Here is a 25,775-nt window from a genome sequence, read left to right as displayed (position 1 = left end):
TATCGAAAATCAGGATTTTCTTTGCCTTCTCTGGGTTTTTCTCTCCCACTCCTATTGTCCTCTCAGCACAGGCTTAGGCACAGAAGAGTGCATTTTCAAGACTGTCTAGTCTGAGGCAAGTATTTTTTCTTCATGCCTCCTTTTCTCTCACCCTTTGTTGCAGAGAACCACAACTTTTCAAGCAAGTAATACAAAAATTACAGCCAAGAATACACTTCTATGACCTGAGATTATCCAGGGTCTTGCGGTGAGTGTGCACCAACACACAAATTGAACCTGCAAACTGTGTGAAGGAGACATTTGGAAAACCAGGCTAAGTATCCAGCATATCCTTTTATTTTATTTATAACTTAGAAGCCTTCAGCTGAGCTGGGTGAATTATGTAAACAAGCTGATTTTACTTCTGCTGGTTAATTTTCCTCAGTGTTTCAGGTCAGTAAGCAATTTGAGGTTTGCTTTTTTAAATTTTACAGCATTAATATTTTTAATTCAGTTATTGTTTCCTGAGGTCTGACAAGTATATCATAGGGTCTTAGCATAATGAATCTGCACTGTTCTTTTTCTCAGCTAAATTGTTGTATTACAGAAAGTTGGTAATAAAATAATTTATCAATTCTTCTTGTCCAGTCATAAAATCAGTGCAGCCCAGATGTTAATTAAAATATTCAGTACTTATCAAGGTTTTCCTTGCATTATTTAGAAATATTTTGCTAAGCTAAATTTAAATTTTAAAAAATATTAAAAAGTAGCCAAGTTAATCACTTATGGTTTTGTGTGTTATTCCTAGAATATTGCTGACACGACTATCTTTGGGATGAAATTATTCCTGCAGCCTGGCTCCATCAGCTCAGGACATGCCCAGCAGGTGAGGCAGGTTTTCCCACTGCCTCCTGTCCAGGACAGCAGAGATGCTGCTTCTGCCTGTGTCATGCCATGTAGGGAGGTGTGTAACATGAAATAGAACAGCAGGATATATCAGCAACAGCAATTTTTCCAGGGAGAGCCCCTTCCTTCAAGATCATGTTCTGTGTATGTGATGAATGACTGTGTACAAGCAAACTGCATTTACTCAAAGCTGAGAGGAAGTAAAGTAGATACTGAGGAACACTTTATTTTTTTTCTCCCTGTTTTGCAAGACACTACATTTCCTTAACTTGGCTTTGCAATTAGGAAAGTGGAAATTGAGAATTTTTGTCTCTGTCAGCTGGAATATTTCAAAATTTTGAGGAAAGCTCATTTAATGCATCTTCCTGAGTTCAGGGTTGCCTGTTCAGAAAAGCATTTCTCCTCAGAGAATCCCTACTGCTGTTCAGCAGTGTCACTGCTAAATGGCAGCAGGCTGTGCACTGGCCTGTGAACACTGAGCAGGGCAGCCTGTTTGTCACTGGGAATAGACCTCCACACTCCACAATGGGGTAAAAAAGTCCCAGTAAACATGGAATGAGCACATTTACTTTTGTGGTGTAGCAAAACTCTGCTCGTGTCCTTAAGGTGTGCCTGCACTAAAAAGCCTTTTTCAAAAAGAAGTGAGGGCAGAGGCTTCATTTAAAGGGAGGTATATAGAGAGATATTTCCATGTGAACATGAACCTATGCCCGAGTTAAATATCAAATAGATACATTTTGAGCTTGCTGAGCACTCCAGGAAGAAGATAAATGATGATGATGTTCTTGAGGTTACAGGATTAAATTGTGGGCACACATGCGTTGAGACAGACATTCCCAATGCTGTATCACAGTCAGCTTTGCGACAGTGTGTGGGACAACCTGAGAGTGGGAAAATACTTCATTGAGTATTGGATATTTACATTTCCTTAACTTCTCACCTCAGGCTGCAAGACAAACACTCACACCTTGGTGCACAAACTGCTGCCATTCCTCAGGTATACCCTGGATGTCTGGGTGGATGATTATCTACAGAAAAACTGTATGTCTTGGGGTTTTCTATCTTATTGTGTCTTATCTGGGTAAATCGATCACAAAAGCTGCCTCAGAGCTGGATGTTCAGCAACAGAGGGATTGTGATATCAGTGTGACCCAGCAGACCAACAGCAACTGGAAGCAGCCAGGGGAAACACCTGCAAGGTGAAGGCCCCAATGAATCTTTGTCCCCTCACAAATTACTTCTTGTGTCATGGTCAAAAAAAAAATATGAGAATTTTGTAAGAACAATGAATGCTGAGCCAGCTAACACCAAATGGAAGTGTGCTTTTAACAGGTGGCACTCAAAAAACTCTGTCCAGAAAGGAAATGACCCCAGTGCTCTGAATGGCCTGAAATACTCTGTTCAAATGGTAATTTCCTGGTGCTGGTGGATAAATGTATTCCTTTTCAGCAAAAGGTGTCTGGGATAAAAGCAGATCTGGGACCTGGCCTGTGGCAGCCTTCTTGCCAAATGCTCTTGGTATTTTCCCCAACTTCAAAAACTGTGTTTGGTAGAAGATTCCTAAAGCTCAGCTAAGAACTGTCTTGGGAGTGCTGTAACACTGAATCCAGACTGGCAGAGCAGCAAGGATACATTAATGATTAAAATCAGATCTTAATTTGAACCTGAGGAAGTAAGTTCTTGAACTTTATCAGAAATCTTTTCCTCCTTCCTACCTGAGCCATTTTGGGATAGCCTATTACCTAAAAGCTGCCTCAGTTTGGATTGCTGCCTCCCTTGGGACTTCTCAGGCTGCAGCAGGGAGGTGGAGAGCTGGTCTGCTACCTGTTCTAATGCATATGAAGATTTATGAAATGGTAGAAGAAATAAAAGCATAGGGTTCCCTGATTCGTAGTGAAGAATCTATTTCTGCCAATTATACAATCTCCTACTGAACATGAATGCTTTACTTTCAAGAGTTTATCTGAGAAATAAAAAAGTTCTGTGGCAAAAGTCGTAAGTTTCTACTCATAGTGTGTGGGTTTTCCTATAATTTACCCTTAATAAATATATTAAATCAGATTGATGCTGATTTATTTTATTTCATTGAGCTGTTCACTTGACAGCTCATTAAACTCAGAATATTTTAAGAACTTTAGAGCATTTTAGAAATTCTCTAGTTTCAAAATAAGTGATTTTTTAAGAATCACTGTTCAGAATTGAGGCTTTCAGATTATGCTTTACAAGACTTTTGATCAGCACTTTCTTATCAAGTGTCAATCTTTTAGGAGTTTTCAAGGAACAACATATGTCTAAATGCCAGAGAGAATTAAACCCACTAGGCTTCAAGAACCTTCTTTATTAGTTGTTACCTACCTATCAGTGAACTGCTGTAGAAATGGAGGCCATGATTGTGTTAATCTGCTATCAAATGGTGTAATTTATTTTTGTCATAGTTGTCTGTGTAAAAAGCTATGTAGTAAACCCAAATAGTCAGTTTGGGCAGATTTTTTACAGCTTTGTTTAATCTCTTTATCATGGCCTATTGATGCATCTTAAAACGAACTGCAGCAAATAGAAGACCAAAGGAAATGCTAAATTAGAATATTTTAATAACTAAAATTTTAAAACTATTGAATTAAACATGGCAACATTTTTTCCTTAGCTGAATTAATGTTCATTCATGCAGAAAATTTTGAATGTAACATTATTTAAGCAATTTAAAAGTGAATTAGGGATTCAGCCATTGTATCAGGTATCTGACTTCAGGCTAACATTTTAATCTCAATCATTGTTACAGTGTTTGTCATTCAAAAGCTCTGAGAGATAACAATGAAGGTTAATTCATGCAGAACAGAGACTCAGTTCCTTGTGGATAAGTATGGTTGGCTATCAGAGAACTGCAAAATATGCTAATGGAATTATTGTTTACTTTAGCACATTAGGCAAGTTACACTTGTTTGGGTAATTGTTTTTAGGTTTTGTATTTTGGATTTATTTTTTGTTTTATGTTGTTTTCATAGCTGCTCCACTGACCATAGAAGGACTGAATTTTTTTTCTCTGTTGTAAGCAAACCCACAGATTTTATTAGAACCTTTTGGAAATATTTTACAACAGCAGATTGACAAACTCTTCTAGGGAGATTTGGTTTAAAGAACAAATAGCTGTCCTTCTTTGGCATTTTCCAGTTTGCTAAGTTATTGGCCTTTTCTGACACTTTTTCATCAGCAGACCTGATTCATCTCCACATTAAACATGTGTAATTTCTTCACCAAAGCTTAAATTTTAACTAGGAACAGTGAACTCGTAATCAGGTTTGTTAGATAATGTTCAGACATACTGAACCACACTAAGAAATCCTCTTAATGGGACTCTGACCTGGTCAAAAATACCTTGCTGCTTGGAACAGGCGAACAAAAGTGGTCCATGATCAGAGTCTTCCCAATACCTGGACTATGTAAGGAGTCTGTGATTAGGATATGTGTATAAAATGGAACAATAGAATATGCAGTATATAACTACATCCCTTCAGCCACAGAGTGTGTTGCAACAGGTTGGAAGCAGAGTGCAAGAAACTGCTTCTGCCACAGTGAGTGCTTTTCTTAACTCCTGCCACTGAGGTCAGGTGCTGTTTGTAACACAGAGGTTAATTGCACAATGGAAACATTAATTCTATTGCTGCGGACACTTTAAAGTCAGGCAGTGTAGTTATTTTTTTGTATACTGGCAATATTTCATAGTAGTTGTTAACTTCTCCCAGGTTTACACTTATTTTAAAACCTGTTCTAAATAAAACACTGGGGGTTTTTTGGCTGTAGCAAGGAAATAGTGTTGGTATAAACCATACACTTAAATATCACCAGAAAAAGGATTATCTTTTCCTTTCCCTTGCCTAATTTAGACATGAAATATTCCTTCCCTTATGCAAACATTGGTAAGCTTGTTTCTCTACTGCTCTTCTGTAACTCTCAACAAAAACTGGCTTTCTTAAGAATGAAATGTAATGACTGTAATTCTGCTTACTCTAATTAGATGACCATGTTAGGAAGCCAATTAGTCATTCCCTTTAGTCTAACTGCAGGCAAATTTTATTGTATAATTGCATACTAATGCACAGCTAGTTATTTTCACCTTGTTTGGTTCACATGTTTGAACTTCCACATCCTGATTATAAAAAGTCCAGGTTTAGTGATCAGGACCTTTTTCTTCAAGAGGGAGAAAGAGCAAGGATTGTGTATTAATCCACAATATGGGAAACAAGCTGGATAGATATCAATGAAATCAGGAGATGCTGATGTTGCTTAGCAGAAAAACTACGTACAGCATTATGAACTTCTTCAGCCCATCTAATGAAGTTAGCCTGTATTAAGGTGTGCAGTAATCATAAAAAAAAAACGCCACCAAACCCAACATTTAATTGTGAAAGGGTTATAAATATGCCAAAAACCTTGCTTTATTTTTTTTTAGTAATGAAAGGTTTATTAGAAACCAGCTGAATTTCAGTGTGTGGGGAATTTGATCAGAAGCTACAGGGATGATTGATTGGTATCAGTAATTACATGGTCTGACTAAACACTTTCAGATTACTGATGTTATTGTTTCTTGCATCCAAGTGATTTTATTCTAATTTCTGTGAACAAAGAAGGGAGCAAAATCAAATAATAAAGAAACAAAACCTCAAAACCTTCCCACAAAGGCTCAAGGTTTAATTTTTTTATTTTTTTTTTAATGTTTGGCTACAGATACAGAACACCTTTAATTACTGATTGCTCATAGTACATAGAACTGGCAAGAAGAAAGGTCATTGAAGTTTTCCTACTCTCTCTTGAGTGCTTCTCTATAATAGTCCTAACTTACAGCAGGGAATGTGAGTGGTTGTTCTTAATATTTACAGTTCTGATCTTACTCAAAATGAGTTCTGTCTGCTTTTTACATAGCTGGAAGTACATTTACAAATGAAGATGCTGTGTTCTCTGTTTTCAGCACTGGAGAGGCCAGGAAATCCATTCCAGGGGGCAAGAGGATGAGCTGCAGCTTTGTGATGGTAAAATCTTTTCCTTCTCTCACATTGTATTGTGTAAGAATACAAGAAGGGAATGTACAACCACTAAAAACATAATAAGCTGTGTCTTTCAATGAGAAAGGCAGTATCAAATCATATTCAGAAAACAGGAAATCTTCTGGTCCAAAGCTGCAGGACTGGTAACACACCTGGCAGTTACTGGCAGCTCCAGTATAAATATAAATATTTTAGAGGCACCTGATCATGTGGTTAGACAATGAAAGCAATAACAGTGATGCATGTTTGGAACAGTTACTTAAAACATAAAATATATCTAATATAGAAACTGAATGGAATGTTTTCATTTGTTGACCTAGGGAGTCCAGTAAATTAATAACTTGCATGGGAGTTGGAATCAGCATATAGACATATAATATGAATACAATATGCAAATAGCCAAGTCTGGCCATTGAACTTAAATGTAATTTGATAAGTCAAAATTGACTCAGAAAGTACTTAATTAACAGAAAAAACCCCTTGGAATTAAAAAAGATTTAAAATTAACTGGTTCAGGGTGAAAAAGGAGGGAAGGAGGGAAGGAGGGAAGGAGGGAAGGAAGGAGGGAAGGAATTAGATTTACTGAATGTCTGGAGAAGAGAGTGTCAGCCTGCCAACATTGTCCTATCAATTTCATACCATAAATTACATTTTCTTAGATGAACTAGTGGGGAATGCAAATACTTTCATGCCCTGTAGTGTCTTAAAACATGTTGTATATTAAGTACTCAGGGCTGGCATTGAATTGTATTCTTTTTGAAGCTCTCCATCTCTACTCTGCTGAATAATATTTATTGCTATCATAGGCCTTTAGAGGCTAAGATGTATTTCATAACAAAATTATTACTTGCTCTTGGATTTTGGATGAAGGTTTTATTTGTTTAAAAAAAAAATAGATGAGTATCTGCTACAGATTTTCTGGGGTTATCTAGAAAGGCTTACTTTCCTATCAATTTGAATCTTAAGCATCTACCATGAATTTAAACTGGTTCTTAAAGAAGATTAAATTCATTTTTATTGCAAATATGGCTTTTTTCCAGCACCTTTGGGAGAAGAAAGGCAGATGAAAAAGAGAACATGATGTGAGCACTGAAAAGATGAGAGGCACACAAAAAAATGTGAACTGCTGAATTTACTGTCTAGCTATAATGAGGTATTGCTTAACAATTAAGTTAAATTATGCAGCTGTTTCCTAGCATATTGTGCTAGTGCATCTGAGAAATTACAATTTTCTGATTGAAGAACGTTATGTGGAGGAAACTGTAGCATTCCCCATTCCTGCAACAATTCATTTCATGATTAAAAAAGGAAGCCAGTATTTTTGCAGCTGTCAGGAATAGGCAATAAAGGATGACAATCCAAGGGGGCCTGTTAGTCACTGACACAATAAAATAATCCCAAACAAAAGCTGCAGAAGGAAATAAGCTGGGAAGGGTGGCAGTGACTCGCAGACACAGCTCCTGGGTTTCTGTGGTGAAGTGGCTGCAGAGCACAGACTGGCAGAAACAGGTTTGAATGTTTCAAAGAGAAGTGATGATACTTCAAAGACAAGTGCTCAAAAATTTCAGGGAACTCTTAACTCAATGCTTTAAAGCAAAAATTGCATATCCATTAGGGGTATGCATCAGTTTTAAAAAACAGTAAATAAAAAGCAAAAAAACAAACAACAATTCAAACTTCACTAATCAGTAAATCTTAATTATCTTTACATGTTAAAAATAAATTTCCTTGAATGAGGATTAAATGAAAGTTGAAGATTTGTAAAACAAAAATAATATTGAAAACATAAACCCAATGAAGTACACTAGTGTTCCAAATTTTGCATTTGGAATGTGCTCATGGGAAAAATACCTATATTATATGGAGGAGAAATTAAGTATGTTCATTGGAGCAGGTAGCTTAGATTTTATTACTTCATTTTTGAGCAGGTTGAATTCTTGAGACTATTTAAAATTCCAGACTAAAAAAATTATCTATGGATAAATCTGTATTACCCATTGTTTAAACTTATTTATGCAAAAAAAAAAATCACAAACCCAAAAACTGTAGAAGAAAACACATAATAGCTTTTGAGTAAAAATGAAAGCTTTTCAGTTAACATTCATACTTCAGATCATCCTTTTATTCTGATCATCTGTTTTGCATGATTCTTTTGTTTTAGTCAGCATTTCCTTTTAAAAAGGTTGAATTGGGGGAAAATATAATTTTATTTCACATTTTATGCGTCTAAATATCATAAAATGAGGTTGTGCCATGCTTCATGACCATGAATATTTAAACATTTTCTATAAATACAGTTACTTATTTTTGTTTTAATCTTGTGATAAAGCACTGCCTGGAAATGATAATGAAGAAGCCTAAGAAAACACCATTTGGAGTAATTCTTGCTTTTGTTTTTACCAGTTGTTCCACAAAGGCAAAGCAGATTTGGCCTTTTAATTTCTTTGAGTGACCTAATTTTCTAAGCTTCTACTATACTTGCTTTTTATGTTGCTTATTATACTTGAGGAAAAAAAAAAATATGATCAAGTGAATTTCAAAAGTTTTTTTTTCAATCTTTTCCATTATTTATCTATTTTGTGTTTATGAGGGTGAGACTGATGGCACCATTCTGAGGCAATGCCTGAACAAGATACCTTACCTCATGGGAACTTTTATCCGATTGAGAAAAAATCCTTGGTCTGCTCTGAAATATTTGATGTCCTTCCCCTGTGGAGGACCACTGTGAACGACTGACTCCTCTTCAGTGGTTTTCTGTTGTCCCTTTCTCCCTGCAAGCTAAGGAACAACAACCTGGTAGGTAGTGGATCAGAGATTTAGCTTGAGCACCCCAACTATGACACAGTGTAAAGCATTCCTTTTGGATGTGTCTGTTTCCTTGGTACATCTTTGAGCTGTCATTGCTTTTATGCACTTTTTCATGAGCCCACCAGCCAGCTTTGTTCTTTTGTTCATGCCCACTTGTGCCTGCTGCAGAGATGGAAGAGGCTTGGGCTTTGCAAGAGCATGCACTTGGAAAAGAGGGAAGAGCTGAGGGGGAGTACACTAAAATAAAGCCAGGTATTGCTGCTCTTAGGCGTTGCATGTGGAATTAAATCAGAATGGAAAAAATCAGCTATTGCTACAGGAGCAAACCAGGGAAACATTAAATTAGTCTGTAATTCTGAAGTACTTTTTCTTGTCAAAATTCCCCTTTCTCTTTTCTACTAAACAGCTAGTTTATCTGGAAATCTGGAGCTAGTTTGGTGAGGATATCCTAAGTATGGAAATGCCAAAGTGGACAAGGAAACAACACCATCCTTGCTGTCATAGCTCTCACGCTTCCAGTGACAGTATGGACTTTGTGTTACATGTGTGTTTCAGAGCAGGCTTTAGACCCTTGGCTGTATATTAAACTCTCACAGCTGTCACTGCTTGTCTGCTATGAAAATGCCTTTTGCCTGTGAGGCTGTCACCTCTGTGAAGCCAGGTTCTTCCAAACGATGGAACTCTGGATGGAGTTGAACAGAATGGAGCTGAATAGAAAAAGAATGGAGTTGAATAGAACGAATAATTACGTGAGATGCACTTTCCTATAGGAAGTGATGAGAACAAGTGTTACCACTGCATTGAACCATACAACAACCATAGAGATGTCACTCATGGTGTCTCTTGTATAAATGTACCTTTTTATTTAGACACCTGAATAGACAGAAATGTCTATAGAATGTTCATAACCAGGTTCTAAACGTAATGCAGCATGTGTGTTGATATTATAAAAAGCATAGGTAAAGGAAACTCTATGTGATAAGTTCAATTCTGAGTCTTATAAATATTGCAATATTTTACTAATTACTTGTGTTGTGGCCATATAATAGCCACATAGAATTTATGCTTCTCAAAATGTGAGGTTACCACAAAAGTTGTCACAGACTCTTAACTAATGTCATAAATATTCCATTGTAATCTATAAAATAAGAAATTTTTCACTGCCTCTCCCCTGAAGGTATATTATTGCATTTTCAGAGTTATAGCACAGTGATAAATTAGAGCTTAATGTTGTTGTGCCACTAAGCTAGCCAAGACTTTTTATAAACAATTGTCTAAATGTTAAAAATACAGAAAACTGGAGTGATATTGATGTCTTTCTTTCTTGCATTACCTTGGTTGTTTCTCTTTTTTCCAACAGACCAATAAAAGTTTTTATACTTATTACCATTTTTCAGCATAGATCATCTGAGTTTTTCAAGCAGTGCTTGTGAAAATTACCTGTGCCTTAGGCTCAGTTTTATAGTGAGCACAATATTCTAGGGAAACTCACAAACCTGCTCTTTGACACAAAGTGGCATAGAAGTGATGTTGTGCCATAAACTAGGAGACATAGCCCCAGAAACATGTTTCATTTTAGAACTGAAGTAGGCAAAGCATCAACCTGAGAAACACTGATATCAATAACCAGAATAAGAGTGAACATTAGCAAGCAAACTGTAGCAGAAAGGGATGTGAAGACACTTCAGACTTCTAATACTTACCTATATGTATAAAAGTAGACCAAATTCAGCTTTTGTTTTTTTGGGTTTTTTTTTTATGGACTAATTAATTTTATTAGAGAGTAAGTAAATTCAGCTGAAAATCCTAGAGAATCTAATGACTTCCAGAGATTCAGAATGAATTCAGCAATAAAAGCTAATTAGAAGGGAAATGGATGCCTAAAGTATCCCTAGTGTGCATAAAAAAAGAGTATAAAGACCATTAATTGAAATTAAAATTTAACAGTAGCCTAATGCTGCATGACATAAAATTCCATCTGTTGTGCAGAGCCACTAAACAAAGATACATGGGGAATAGTGCGTGGAGTCTCAGCTCTGCAGCCAGTCAATGAATGTATTTTAATGTCAGATCACACAGTGAGAAGTCTGATGTTCAGAGGAGTCAGTTTAGGGCGTGATAATTTCTGTAGCTACTGAATCAGAGAGGAAAAAACTTAAAAATTATGTTGCATTAGTGAGACATTCTATTTTTTATTTATATGAAGTAGGTGGGCGTTCTTCCTGCTTTTTTTTTACTCTTACAAGTGCAGAACAGGTACTCATGCATTTTAGTACATACAGGCTGTAAAATCTTTGTCCAAATCATTTCTTAGAGGTGCTCTGTGATGCAGGCACAGAAGCAGGAACAAAATCCGTGTCCTTCCTCACAGCACCTCATCTGGAATGTCACGGAAGTTTCTGCAGAGCATGTAGGGAAGTAAATGGGAGCTTTGAATAGCTTCTCCTGGAATGTCTGATTTCTTTTGCTGTCCACAAAATGTCTGGGATTGTCTTTTTTGTTGTTTGTTTTTTTTAAGACTGATTAACAGTGATTGCTGTAACAACTTTCAGTGCACACATCTCTGGCATGAATTCCCCTGAAACAGTTTTCAAAACATGGACTGACCTATTGATGAAAGGTGGTTACATTGTACTTGCATTTCCATATTAGATGAACACACCTATAATAATTCCAAAAATTCCATGACTAGATACATGCAGCAACCTAAAAGAGTCTTGTTTTTTAAATGACATATAAATTAGTTTATTTCTAGAGGATTTATAATTGCTGTGAATTTTCCATGATTTTACTTTCAGGCTTATGTGTTGGACTGGAAAAGCAGCTTTTCTGAAAGTGAGTCTAACAAAGCGATTGTATGATTCTTAGCACAACATGACTATGGACTGTGATTGTTATGTGAATATTGTGCATGCTGAATAGGCCATAATGTCAAATTAAATGCTATTTGAGATTCATACGGTACTTTTTCTGAATGCCTACATGTGCATGAGTAATTCAGCACTTTCATTCTGGGACATCTCTCAATGCAGAGCTAACAGCTACCGCAGAACACACACAGTGAAAGAAAATAAGAGGTTGCATGGAGAGTCTCCATCATGTTGTCTGGATTGAAGGGGAAAAAAGTCTTTTATACAAAAAAGTTATCTAAGCAGAGATCAAAACAAGAGTTGTCTGCAACATGAAATTCTTTGAGTTAGCAGGAATGGGAAGAACTACAACCAAAAAAAAATTAATATTCAGCAGTTTTAGGGGTATTTAGCTGAAAGTAGTTAAACATTGGATGAAGTAGCAGCAAAATAAAAGGGGATGACCTCTTTTTTGGTCTGAGACCAAAGTCCGCTACTGTTTTGGACAGTCCTTCTAATCATTTAGAATACACAAAATATAAGTGTAAGCAGGTTGCTAATGAGGATATTTCTAACTTGGATTTGCAAATATACCCAGAAGAAGAGCAAGAAGTTTTTCACACAGAGTAGAAAAATACTATTATAGATTTAAATGTGCATATTTCTTGAGGGAGCCAGCAGTTAATGCAACAGTAATGATAAAAAATGATATTAAAATGCAAAGAAACAGGTGTATCAAGTTTTTGCCGGGTTGGCAGTCACTCTCTTTGCCAGACAAAACCAGGTAATTCAACTGCAGGATATTCTGTGAGTTACAGAAGAGAACACCTGGAAGATGGGGCACCCAAGGCAGGAGGTGGGATAAAATTGCCTGCCTTGCATCTCCCTGCTCCTTCCCTCGCAGGCCACTCTGTGTATTTGGCTCTTGCTGGCCCATCAGCCTGTTCCTTTCCTCTCATTGCTCTTGCCCTGTGTATTTGTGAGCTGCAAAGTACTGCCATGGCTTTAAAGTTCGTGTGTTAATGAGAAATGGTGCATCTCTTAAGTCACTCTACACACATCTTTCGCTAAGCATCCCTGTAAGAACAATTCTCTTCATGGGCAGCTATTTCAAATATTTCCTAAAGTTCTTGTCATTGCAGCACTTAGACTTGGCATTTGCTAGAATATTTATCTAATTTTTGCTCTTTTGATATCAATATTTGATTCAAAGTACCTGTCACAGTGTTTGTCCTATTCCCAAAATGTTAATTTGGGATGAATGAGATAAATGGCTGGCTATGTATTTGCAGCAGCAAAGTTAGGTATTCACACAACCTTTCCTGACTTTTCAAATTGTGTTTAGGTAGTTCAATTCATCTATATGAAGCCTGTGAGACTGTGCTAAACCAACTGTCTTTAAGTCTTCTCCCAGTAGTAATCTCCATCTGTAATTAATTGTAAGGTGCATGTATAAATAATATTGCCCATTAGTGAGATATCTGACAGCTTCCATATGCAAATGTCCTCTCTTTCAGCCTAGGTGTAATCATTATGTACATAGTATTTATAAACATATGGCAAATCATTTTATAGAATTCGTTTCAGTATTGCAGGATACTAGGGAAAAATATTGTAAAAGCCATCTGCATGCAAGATAATGAGGGGTGTGACAGGCAGGCTGCTAACTATGAAAATCCTCATATCTGCTGCATTGTTATTGAACTTGTCCTTTCTTATCATGCAATGACAAAATATGAAATTGTTACCCTTTACTAGAGCTTCAGCTCTTGAACCCTGGATATCATCAACATAAAATGGACACGCAGGTAAAGCTGATAAAGTCCCTTTTCTCATTTACTTTGCTTTTTAAAATGTACTGATAGATTTAGGTACTTAAAAAAATTAAAGAAAAATGAGATATTGCTTCAAAATTTGACAGCAAGGTAGTTAACAGCAGTCTGTCACATCTCTCCACAAGATTAATTTGCATGATGGAAGTATTTTCTGTGTCATTATCCAGAAGGAGAACTGCAAAATGAATACCAGTTTCCATGTTTTTCCCCACAAATATCTTGTATTGAGACATAGAAAACTTAATTGTCAAACTGCAAATAATCCCTAAGAATGAACATAAGTAGCAGAGTATTTCGTCTCAAAAAAGTTGTAAACATGAACTGCACGTGCTTCTTGAGATATTGTGAAATTGGTGTCTATTGCAATACCAACACAAAAATCTTGTTTATCAAATAATTTTATCTTTAAAATGTTTATTGAATACTTTTAGATACCTGTTCAATTTAAATGTCACACACAGAATAATGCTTCCAGTTTTGACCTCATGAGTCAAACATACAATTTTCAAATCAAGTTTTTTTGCCTTTTTTATATACTTTGTCCTGGTGATAGAGCACTATTATCTGTGGCTGTAAAATGAAAATAATGAGATATTTTACCAAAAAACCTCAAATATCCAAAGCACCAGGGAGAGTTCGTTAGCATTTTTTCCCCACAGAAGAGGTAGTCTTTATGAAAAGGCAATCAGCTAGGCTGTTCAGAAGATTTATTCCAAATGAAATCTCCTTTTCTAAGTTTATTTTCTCCAGCTAAATCTACGGCTAAATTTGGTATACTCCTAAAGAGATTTAGATTTTATGCCCATGTTTTAAGGCAATTGAGAGACCCATGGTTAATATTTTTTAATGTTCTTTCCTGAAGCAATTGTGTTTGACTGTTCTTCCAGGAATCAATTTTCAGGGATACACAGTCAACTCACTTTTATTGCAACCCATTTCAGCCATTAAGAAGCATAATTTCAGCTACCATGGAAATGCTGATTAAATCTCCCGGTTTTATTTTGACATTTCAGCCGCGCCTTGACAACTAATTGCTAGTTTGGTTAGGCGTCAAAGGGGCATTGAATCTTTGGAGTAAAAAACAGAGCAAGACTGCATATCTGAAAATGATGGATCACACTCACCCACATTTGGGTTTTGCTACATCAACATTCACGCTTTCTTCATCCTCTGAGCATGGTGGTGGCTAGTGACCAGTGAGAGAAACACTCAGATTAGATGGCAAGTGTTAACTTAAATTTAAGAGCAGCTTCTGTCAAAGTGAGGTTTGGGCTGAGGGGCTGCTTATTGTTATGGAGAGGGGTTGGGAGAGGGAACCTCCCGCCCTCTGTGGGCGCCTTGGAAAATGGTCCCAGTAGTGCCCAGTGTGGAATTGCCCAGCACTGCTAGGTCAGATGAGTGCAAGGTTTTAAAAGTGCAAATATTACAGGTGGGGTGAGAGTTCCCAGTTTGGCCTATGCTGTGGCCCTCAGGGCCTGTGCTGGGTCTATGCGGTGAGGGGACGGTGCTGAGGGGCTGCTGGGCCCCTGAGGGGAGTCAACACTGGGGCTGCCCTGGCCACATCCAGCCCGTTCCAGATGGTTCCAGCTGGATCTGGCTGTTTCCAGCCTGTTGCAGCTGCCCCCAGAGCACAGTGGAGCCCTCAGCCATGGGCATGGTGCCCCAGGTGCACCTGCTGGAGTCCCACCCCTCAGGCTGCGAGGGGAGCAGGATGAGCACCTGGGAGCACTTGGAGGGATAAGTAGGGGTGTGGCAGCAGGGATTCCTCTTGGTGAAGGGGAGCCCATGTCAGAAACAGCTTTATCCCAGGGAGCTGGGCCCTGGGGGAAGGAGTCAGTGCAGAACCCTGATGAGAAAGGAGCTGCAAACAGGTACTGCTGTGTGCTGGGCCTTGCCCCAGTGCCCCTGTGCTGCTTGGGCAGGGAGAGCAGCTGGGAATGAGGGGTGGAGTAGACCTTGGGGTGAGAAAGGGATTCTAAGCTTTGTGTTCCTTACTACCCAGCTCTATCTTAATTTTAAAAAAATAAATAAATAAATTAGTGGGTTTGCTCAATGGAATGTCTTTGCCTTGGCTCTGCCATTCCCTTGGCAGGAAAAATGCAACCTGGGCATCCCTTACGGAGGGAGCTGACATTCCCACCTGAGTGCAACAAATGCTGGTTTAAGAATTGTTTTGTTTTCTTTCATTTCTCATAAGTTTTGAAGTAAATTTTCTTTTTTTCTTGAAGAAGGGAAAAAAGCCCAAGTCTGTATATTTTTTCTCCAGGTACTGTCATGAAACTCTTTTAAACTGCAGAAGTATTATTCCTGTCACCTGAGGGGTCTTGGGTTTTCTTTTATACATTTATCTTGTAACTACATGAATACAGGGTGTTAAACTAGATTGGTATTAGTTTCTCTGTTGTGATAGTAGAACATCTTTAAAATTATTCAGAAAAGGTTTTGACTTGACTTTATCTTTCACTTTGCCTGCTGAGAGTGTGTTAGTCAATTTAAGAAAACTGAGAAAAATGCAGCTCTATCAAATATTTCATGTTCCTCTAAATTTTTATCACTTTTGGACCAGACTATAATTGTGATAATATAATTCTGATATGTCTAACCTATTGCTTCATTGTTACTAGAGTAAGGGGTGAGGAAGTTGGAAGTTTGTTTGTTCATTTAGGTTTTTTTTAAAATTTGTTTTAAGCAAATCAGAAGTTTGATTGTTTGCTTGATGCCAGGCATTTGAATGAATCTGTAGTTAAATTGCAGGTTATATTTTGTTTGCTTCAGGTGGTCTGGGTCACTTTCTAAGATGTCTCTGTCAATCAGCACTGGAGTGCCATGGGTCTAAACATACTTGGGGTTGCATCCAACTATTTATTTTCCTATTTATTTATTTATTAAGTTAGTAAAATATTTTGCTAGGTTCTGTCCCACAGTCAGTGTTGAAGTCAAAACAGATGTGTATCTTGAAAATATGGCTATACTGATAGATGAAATTTTCTGTCATTCCTCAATTTATTCCTGATTGCTACTGCAAGTGTTTGACTTCATAGTCAATTCTGGCACCACTTTGTATCTACTTTTTATTGCAGCATTTGTACAAGCTAAGAAAATGCTTTGCATTTTTGTGATCTGCCCTACTGTTCTTACCAAATAGTGAATAATCTCTAGTTAAACCTTACTTCCATCAGAGATTGTAGAATCATTAAGATTGGAAAACCTGCAAGGGGGAGTCCAACTGTTAACCTCAAAGTCTAAGTGAGATGTAAATGTTGTGTTTCTTGTCCAAGGCTCTGTAAAATTAGTGAGAAATATGAATAACTAATGTAAAAAAAAAGAGCTCTGGTCATAATTTAATTTTTCAAAGCAAATTGTAAATAGTTTATGTATTTAACACAACAATATAGGCATTTTAAAGCATGGAGATGTTACTGATGTGATTTATTTCTTTCTACTTCAGGATTTTTGACAAGCCCTATTGCAGGAGTCTCACTTCTACATACATGGGATAAAAGGGGTTTTCTCTTAGCTGAACACAGCAAACACAAATAAGTAAATGCAAACATTTTGATGGCCTTAGAAATTATCTGATGGAGAGGGCTGCTAACTTAAATCTCCTTCAGCCACATTTTGAACCTTCCTGGCATGATGCAGTCTTGTTATTTGTATCATTAAATAATCTTGAGTACTGTGTGCTATGCTCTTGTATTAACACCCACTCATTTTTGAAATGGAACCTGCATATTACAGTAAAGTTGAAAGGCATATAGTCTGTTCTGAAACATGCAAAAATAATACCCTTTAGTGCTGAGAAGAATTAAGCACATATATCAAGAGGAGAATATGTCCTAAAGTCTAATCTGTCTAGCTGTTTTCTCTACAATAAATTGCATTTTATCTGAATCAGTGTTGTTATTTTTGCCAGTAGGTATTCTGAAACTTGGTACTATGAAAATTCAGGGCAACAGGAATTAAAGCTCTTTTTCAGAGTGAAATTTTGAATTTCTAGAAGCCTCACAGATTTCTAAACAATACCATGTGGTAAAACTGTTCCTTGAGCCAATACATTTATGGATTAACTAAGTACTGCTTGCTGTGTTTACACATACAAGCTCCCTTCAGATATTTAATTTACAAAATATTACAGGCTAGCAAATATTATATGAAGATTTGGTGCTTGGAATTTTTTACTTGAGTTGTAGATATATTTTCATTTTCTTGTCCCATTTGCTGTATGAGGCCTTTGACCACTTTGGGTGGCAATTTCTCTTCTCAAAATATCCTCAGTATGTTTACATCAAGGAATAGAATTTAGACAATGAAGATTAGATTCAAAGCACTAACATAGCTATTCTGTGGTTTTGGTGTATTGTTTTTTATCAGACAGTAGTAGTAAATATAGATAATACTGCTGCAGCGCCACTGACCATATGTGCACAACAATTCTTTGCTGTATATTTCTGGCTTATAAATACCACTCCAAACTTCCTTTGATGTTAACTCTCAATGTTTGTTTCTGTTTGATTTCACTTGTCACTTACCACATTTACCTCTGACACGATTTCTGCTCTGGGATGAACTTCCCACAAGGCAGTGAAATCCCTTTTCTAGATGGCATATATACTATATAAAAGACCCAGGTATCTGGATTTTAAATGTTTCCTAATGTTCTGCATCTTTCTGGCTTTTTCATTAAATACTTGTTATAGTCCTAGGAAGCAAACACTTTTCTTGAAATATAATGGCATACCTCTACCATCTATTCCCATATTTACCATCTTCCACCATCTATATGATCTCTGCAGGGTTTCAGCCCTGCATCAGAATATCTGATTTGTAATTTGTCCTCTGAATTAGGTAGTATGATGGCTGTAAAAAACTTGGGTAGTATATTGGTTTATATAAAATAGACCCAAGGCATCTCCTTGTTGGTTTGAAAACCCCTGAATTCAATCACACTCATGCATACCCCTCCGAAAAATACCAGACTCCCAAACAGAAAACACAAAACATGTGTTCTTTGTAAAGCAAAGGTGGAGGAACTCCTTTCTGACCCAGCCTCATCCTTTTTGTCAGTTTGCAGTAACTGTAGTGTTTTAGCCAAGTCTTTCCTTTGTCTCTACTAATTTCTGAAAAGTGTTCTCTTAGAGGAGTATTAATCCCTTCTTCTCACTGCACTCCAAAGGCATGTGCCTGCCTAATTCAAAAGGATGCATGTTAATCACTGTAGCTGGGGATAAAACAGTAGCTAATGATGAGAATGAGCAATGTTGGGTTATTGCTTGGAATAAGTTGTTAGATATGATTTTTCAGTATTTTCCTGAAGGTAGAAAACCTGACTGCCAGCCCAAATTGGAGAAGCTAGCATATTTGTCCCCTAATACCAAATAATAGTTAGAAGCTTAAGTTAGCTCTATTCCTCCTGTGTGCTTCTACCACAGTTAAGGAAATCTGTAGAAAATTCAGAGAAGTGATTTCTCCTCATGCTTTCATTGCCCTTACTCTCTAGCTCTTGGTCTGTGTATGAATGTGTACATGCCAGGTTTTTAACAGATACAATACTGGAAGGGACTTTCAGAAGTACTTCAGTAGCCTCTATTATACCTTTATTCCTAACAGTCGTTTCTCTCACCTGTTAAAAATACCAGGTTAGAGTTGATGCCCATGTCACCTGTGTTGGAAGGGAGAGTGAAGGGCTGGAATAGAGGCTAATTTTCTGGGGAAGAAATTGAATCTTTACTATTGAAACTACACATTTTACTTATCTAGCACACTATGGACACAGATGTATTCATCACTTCTGTCTGACAAAAAACCTTTTCATATTTATGGACTATCATCACATTTACCATATTCTATTCTTTCAGCTAAACAGTTCCAAATACTTCTGTCTTTTGTCATACGTAATGAACCCTGTCTCTTTCAGTGCCCTGTTTCCCTCTCTCCAGTTAGTCTATATTTCTTGGAAATCAAAGTGAGGAGCTGCATGGCATGCTCCAGCTGAAGCTTTATTGGCCCTGCCTAGAGGGAAAAGATTGCCTGATGCATCTTGACTCTCATTTCCCACTGTCTGAGGGGGGTATTTGGCTTTTACTCAACAGTGTAACATTGTTGACTCATGTTCATCACTGATGAATAACAAACCTCCTATCTTTTGCTGTAAAACTGCTAACTGCTTGATCAACGTCCTACATTTGCATAGCTAATTATTCATGCTTAGGTACAGAACCTTGCCTTTGTCCCCACTGAATAAACATCCTTTGTTTTTCTGCTGCTTTCCTACTTGCCAAGTTAATTTGAATTCCTAGCTTGTCCTCTAGCTTATTTGTAGTCCCTACAAGGTTTGTTATCTGCAGATTTAGAAACTCATTGAGATTTCACAAATCTGTCCTGAAGACAAAGGTCTTAATATTTGGTACTCATTCAAATCTTGAAATGCTGTGTAATCAGGAAATGCACTTAATCCTTAAACAATGTCTTTCTTATTGTGAAATTTTAAGTTGCCTATTCCCAAGTGATGTGAACATTAGGGGACGATGTTAGTTTAAGAAGATGAAAGAAGAATGCCTGCTCTGTTTCATAATTTACATTAAAAGATATGTCTGTGAAATAATTAGTAGCTTGGATTAGTTTCTTGAAACAGCAAGAAATTTTGAACAGATTTTTAAGAAAATTAGAGGTCATATCTTAGGCAGGCAGGTGAAAAATCTGTTAATTAATTTGGAAAAAAAATGCATTTGATTATTTCAGTTTAAATGCAATTTTAAGATGCTTCTGTAATTCAAAAAGTTGCAGGTTGGCTTACTATCACTGTACGATGCATCTGTGCTACTAAGGGCAAAGACAAACCTTTGGGGATACTTTTCAAAAAGTTTCTGTTGGGGGTTTGGGGGTATTTTTGGGTTTTTCCTTGTTTGTTTGGGTTTTTTTTAATTTTTTGGTTGGTTGGTTTGGAGGTTTTTTTGTTGGTTTTAGCTTTTTATTTTTGGACACAGTCAGCGTATATTTAAGGAACAACCTCAGTCAGAATTTGAGCTGAATATTGAAATGTTTTCAGAGTTCAGGCCAGGATACAACTGAAAACCATGGAAAGGATTCCTGTCCCTGCAGCTTTAGACAACTCCACCCTGTTCCTGCAAAGCTTTAGTTTTCTGTGTGTTGAATTTTAACACTCGGCAGAGGTACCTGTGCCACAGGAAAAGGCTAATGCAGGGTATCCTCAGCACTGAAGCTGTTAAAGATCAGCTGTGCTATTAGCCAGAGAAATCTACTTTTCATGCACAAATTTATTTTTTTCTAAGTGTCTCTAAGGTCACCATGGGGACAGTCTGCAGTGCTCCTGAGATGAGAGTTAGAAGATAGTGCACTGAGCAATCCTCCCAGCACTCCTATGAGAAACTGATAGGGATGGGCTCATCGTAAGATTTAATAAAGTTCAAAGTAATTGTCACTGGCAATAATGTTTTTTATTTGTTCTCAGATCCTGTGAACAAGGCCATGAACTAGACTGTGAATTGCAGGAATTTTCTGTCTTTGTAAATTGTTCCATGGTATTTTTGTTTTGAAAAATGTGTGTGTGCTGAGGGGACAGAAATTGTATTCCAAATTATGTATTCTGCCCCATTCTAGATTCTCAAGTGACAGTGCCTTCTCTTTTAGGTTTAGGAAAAGCTTTTGAAAAGCTTAATTACAGTTGATAGAGCCAAAGTGTGTCTCCACACCATCATTCAGAATGACTGTTCTTGAGGAACACTGTGAGGAAAGGACTCTTGTTTATTCATCTGACTATTGCTACACTTACAGACTACATCTGTTACAAAATTTTCATGGTTCCTTGCTTCGCTGCACTAACTAAACAGTCCTGGAGTACACAGAAAATGCATCAAAGTGACTCAACACACCCCAGTTCCAAAGCACATGTTGTGTTACCTTTAAGGCAGAGTATGAACAATACTAGGAGGAAGGTCAGACTTGCCTAGGGAGATTTGTAACCTGCATTGAAAAACTTTGAAAAAAAATTCCCTTCTGTTTTCAATCATGTGATGAAGACCAGTACTAAAAATTGGTTTTATACATGTTGCGGGGTGATTTTCAATGTTGTGGCGTGTCAGTATGCACTATAGGGTTGTAATGGAGGAATAAGGAAGGGGGTTCATTTCAACCACTGAAATGTGAGACAGAAAAATAATCACAGAACTTGCATGAAAAAGGCATTCTGTACCTTATGTATACACTGCCAATCCACCAAAAACATAAACAGAACAATTGGTTTTATTAGTTTCTGAGTAAAAGTTTAAATTACTGTAGCAGAAGGAAGTCCTTGCACCTGTAAGTGTGTGGTAGTGAATGTGTGTAATTAAAGAACTCAGGTTATTCTGATGTTTGATGATTTACACTGTTCCACAACTGACTGCTTGTCACAATTTAATTCCTGCAGGGAAAAGTCATATACATAGAAGAAAAAAACCCCAAACTTGTCATGAATGCTGCTGCACCTTCTTTTCCTCATTTTGTGTACACCTCATGTTACTTATATTTTTGTAGAAGGGTTCTTCAAGGGATTGTCACTTAGAATGGTATAATGGCTTTCAGCATCTATGAATAGAAGAGTTATAATTGTACCTGTTGCAAATTGTTAGTAGTATCATTAACTGCAGTGAGAGAGTCTTGTAGGACTTAAAACTGTGATGGTGCACAGATAAATAATTATGAATAATAGGACTCTCTCTTCAGCTTTATTAACAGCAAGGGTTAAAGGTAAGTTATCAGTCTCTTAATAGTTCTGGATAAAACCAGACTGGGTGTCTTGGAGGATGCTTAGCAGGGCTGGGAGGTGGTTTAGGGCTCTTCTAAGGAGGCCAGAGAGCAGCAATACTGTTAAGGCCCTTTCTGTATCTTTAGTATTTTAATTACTTCTGTTGTGTAAGGAGGCGGGAATTGTGAACTGCAAATGCCTTTTCAAAAGAGGTGGGGGGGAGGATCAAGATAAAAATTAATGGAAAGCATTAAAAGCAGACATGAAGGATGATTGGCTTTGCATGAAAAAAGGGAAATGCAGATGATGTGTGGTGATGTTTATAATTTACCAGGAATGATTAATCAGTAATGGAGTTTTTAGGTTTGGGCTCAGTATCAGAAAGCAGGAGAAGATAAGCAGTATGAATCACGCTTAGATCAAGAATGAAGTTCTTTATACTAATTGAAAAAAATACATATTTTCACTTCAATGTGTCTGGCTCTTTATAAGTAGATGGAAGAAACTTTCTTTTAGATGTATTTATGTTCTGTAATCTGGAGCAGCCTGCTTCAAAATGGAAGAGCTTTTTACTGCTTGGCACCTTTCTGAAATTCAGTTACCTTAATAAGATAATCATGGCTTCAGTTGTGAATGACTGTTGGTCACCCAAGCCATTAGCTATGGTAAAACACCTGACAATTCAGCTTGACAAACTTAATGAGAATTCCAAGGCTGCTTAATTTATCAGCCTTTAACATTAGAATTGCAAAGCTTCAGGTTATGAATATTGTGTGCTGAATCTTTTGACAATACATAATGGTCTTCATCATTGTGAAACCTGTGAATAGAATAATCTGATCAGTTCATTAAGACCAGAAAGGTCTGAACAAAATAATAATGCCACTGTTTACACTCCAAGAAATGAAGACCAAATTAATTTCTGGTGTAATTCCATGAACTTTAATACAGCAGTTCCATGAATACTTTTAACCTAAGAAAAAGAAGTCTTTCCTTGTGAGGAAAGACTCCACCCTGACAGTCCTTTTTTTGTATAGTTACCCTCTTGACTGAGATGTATATTAGTGGAGATTCACAGAGACTGAGTTGTGTGTGTTATTTTGTGTAGAAGGTGGATTTTGAATCACTTAAGTACTAACTGGGTACATATGTGGCTCATCTTCTCTGAGATGGAGTGATCATTTTCTCAATGTGACTTTACCTTGGTCGTTTTTGATATGTATTCTAGGATGATATACATGATAAATCTGTACTGAGTGTAAAGATATAGTGTGAATCCAGAGAACATGACTATATCTGTTTGATAATTATCACCCTGCTGCTGGAAGTGAAATGGAGAGATGCACTAAAGTGAGATATTTGGGAAAATCTGCCCTGACCTAGAGAACATACACAGCTGTGCAAGGCTGCTCAGAACAGCTAAATTATGTTTCTGCTCTCTGTTACTCAACATATCTCTCTCAAAGACTGTAGAGAAGGTAAACTACTACTAAGTTTCCTTCAGTCCACATACTTCTGTCACTTCAGGCTTGATTTCCTACCCTGAGACACAGCTGTGATTTGAGATGCAGGGGCTGGCAGAGACCTACTTGAGGAATATTAATTGCTTTATGAAGCTTTATTTGTAAACCTAACCCACCACTTAGATCTTCTGCCAAACTGTGGGGCCACTTGCTAATAATAACAAAATTCTGGGTTTTTTGGACACCTTGTAGCGCTCGCCCTACAAATGATACAACTGATTAGCTGACTAAGCACTTTGTCATATCCTAGGGAAGTTAGTACCATCTTGATTAATGTTACTGGAGTAAATATCCAGGACTAAATGAAACATGAGTGATGATTAGATAATCTTGATTTGAAGATATTAAGCCCATTAGTGCAGTGTATGTGTTGTCCACTTTTGTGAGATGTAGGATTTTCTGTATCTTGTCTAAAGGGATGCAGAATCATAAATGCTCTGTTTAGCTTTGAAATATAGTGGGATTTATTAATATTCTTTAAAGAAATATAGCTCTTTTCTTTAAGGCTGCTTCAAAGAAGAGTTTTAGAAAGGCACTTTTCCATCCACTGTGTTGAAATTATATTTCTCTACAAACAGAGGTCACTGGAGCTCTGCCAATTTCTCTGTGTAGAGAAAGAAAGTACTGAAGCCTGGTGGCCCTTGATGGAGGGAGTCTCCTTTTGGCACTCTTGCTGGTTGCAGCAAAAGTCCTGGACTGTTCACATCCACACCCATTCAGTTAAAATTGACTTTATGATTAAAGATCTGGGGCCATGGCCATAACACCTTTCTCTCCTCTGGTAATCAGAAATACAATTTTGCAAAAGATTTGGAAACCTTTCATTTTGGAGGAATGACTGATTTTCTGTCTGTTCATGTCTTCATCAATAAGCAACTTCACCAAATCACTAAATGTCCAGCTTAACTGAGTACAACTAAATCACTAAACTTTTCCCATAAACTAATATAAAACCTCTCCTATTTCCCAGTGTTGAAATAGAACACAGATAGACTGCACTTGGTTTATTAATGTAGAATAAACAACATAATTTTATGAAAAATATACAACAATTGTATTTATGATTATATTGCTGCCTTATGTCGTTCCTAACTTCTCCAGAAATAACTGACTTGAGCACTTCTTTTTTATCCTTAAAGAAACAAAATTGCAGCAACTTCTCATTAAAATAGTACTTCCAGAAATCTTCAGACTTAAGGTTAGGAAAGGGTTGTTTTCACAGCATTTACAATTAAGTTTTATTGTTCCTAGTACTTGTTACAGATTGTGGGTAATCAAAACATGCTAGATCAACTATTACTATGTTTAAGGATTTCTTCCCTTTGCCAAGTTTTCTATAAAGCATTTGTTGAAGTGAGATATAAGCAACAGATGTATCAAAATGGGACTTTCCTGAATATCCCTGCCGTAAGACATTTTTCATCAACTCACTGCTGACACTGGTAATCCTAATTATTTTTAAATTATTTCATGTTTGCTTATGCATGAAATGTATGAAACATATCTTAGTCTACTTTCTCCATGCACAGGGTTTTTTACTTGTTCCACTTGTTCATGAGATATTATGGAACTATGTCAAACTTAGAGCCAGACTGTTTGGAGCTAGTTATTGGCTCACAAGTTTTGCTTTCATGAGACAGGGAAATTGTGGTTTTTTTGGTTTTTAAATCATCATACTTAATCACAATGACAGGTATAATTTGGACTACTACCCAGTAAATCTGAAAATCTAGAGTTTTTAAGCATTTTTTAATGGACTAAGTACTTTGAATAGTTAGGCTTTTAAGAAGTCTGATTACTGTGTTATAATGCACTTTCATGATTAATTCCAGCGTCAAAGTTCCCTATTTTCTTAGCACATCCAGCAAATGCTTGTCACCACCTTTTTTCTCCATGTTTTATCCAATCAGTTTCTAAAAAGGCCAGTGATGATTTTTCCATTCTCTTCAGTTTTTATAAAATAAAGAAGCCATGATTTTATTTTTATTCTTCTTTTACTTTAAAATAAATAAATATTCAAGTAAGAAATACATTTTATTAAGAGTTCAACCAATCCCCAAAGAGAGACAGGTGTTGATAAAAGATGCTACTGG

The 25,775-nt window shown here is 36.9% G+C and overlaps 2 long non-coding RNA genes across 2 annotated transcripts in view; one reads left to right on the top strand and one right to left on the bottom strand.

Moving 5' to 3' along the window:
• LOC111931943 (uncharacterized) overlaps nt 1-15,328 on the bottom strand; it is a 56,835-nt gene extending 41,507 nt beyond the window's left edge. The window contains exons 1-3 of the long non-coding RNA XR_015289398.1: nt 15,136-15,328; nt 14,541-14,602; nt 8,566-8,702 (exon numbers count right to left, since the gene is read on the bottom strand). This is a non-coding gene — a long non-coding RNA (uncharacterized LOC111931943). The remainder of the gene's footprint in view (nt 1-8,565; nt 8,703-14,540; nt 14,603-15,135) is intronic.
• LOC147652193 (uncharacterized) overlaps nt 15,182-25,775 on the top strand; it is a 33,625-nt gene continuing 23,031 nt past the window's right edge. The window contains exon 1 of the long non-coding RNA XR_015289397.1: nt 15,182-15,287. This is a non-coding gene — a long non-coding RNA (uncharacterized LOC147652193). The remainder of the gene's footprint in view (nt 15,288-25,775) is intronic.

This window comes from Cyanistes caeruleus, chromosome 7 (genome assembly GCF_971803275.1).
Source record: "Cyanistes caeruleus chromosome 7, bCyaCae1.hap1.1, whole genome shotgun sequence".
Taxonomy (NCBI): Eukaryota; Metazoa; Chordata; class Aves; order Passeriformes; family Paridae; genus Cyanistes; species Cyanistes caeruleus.
Note: the sequence above shows the minus strand (reverse complement) of the source record. Positions and strands in the feature narration are given on the sequence as shown.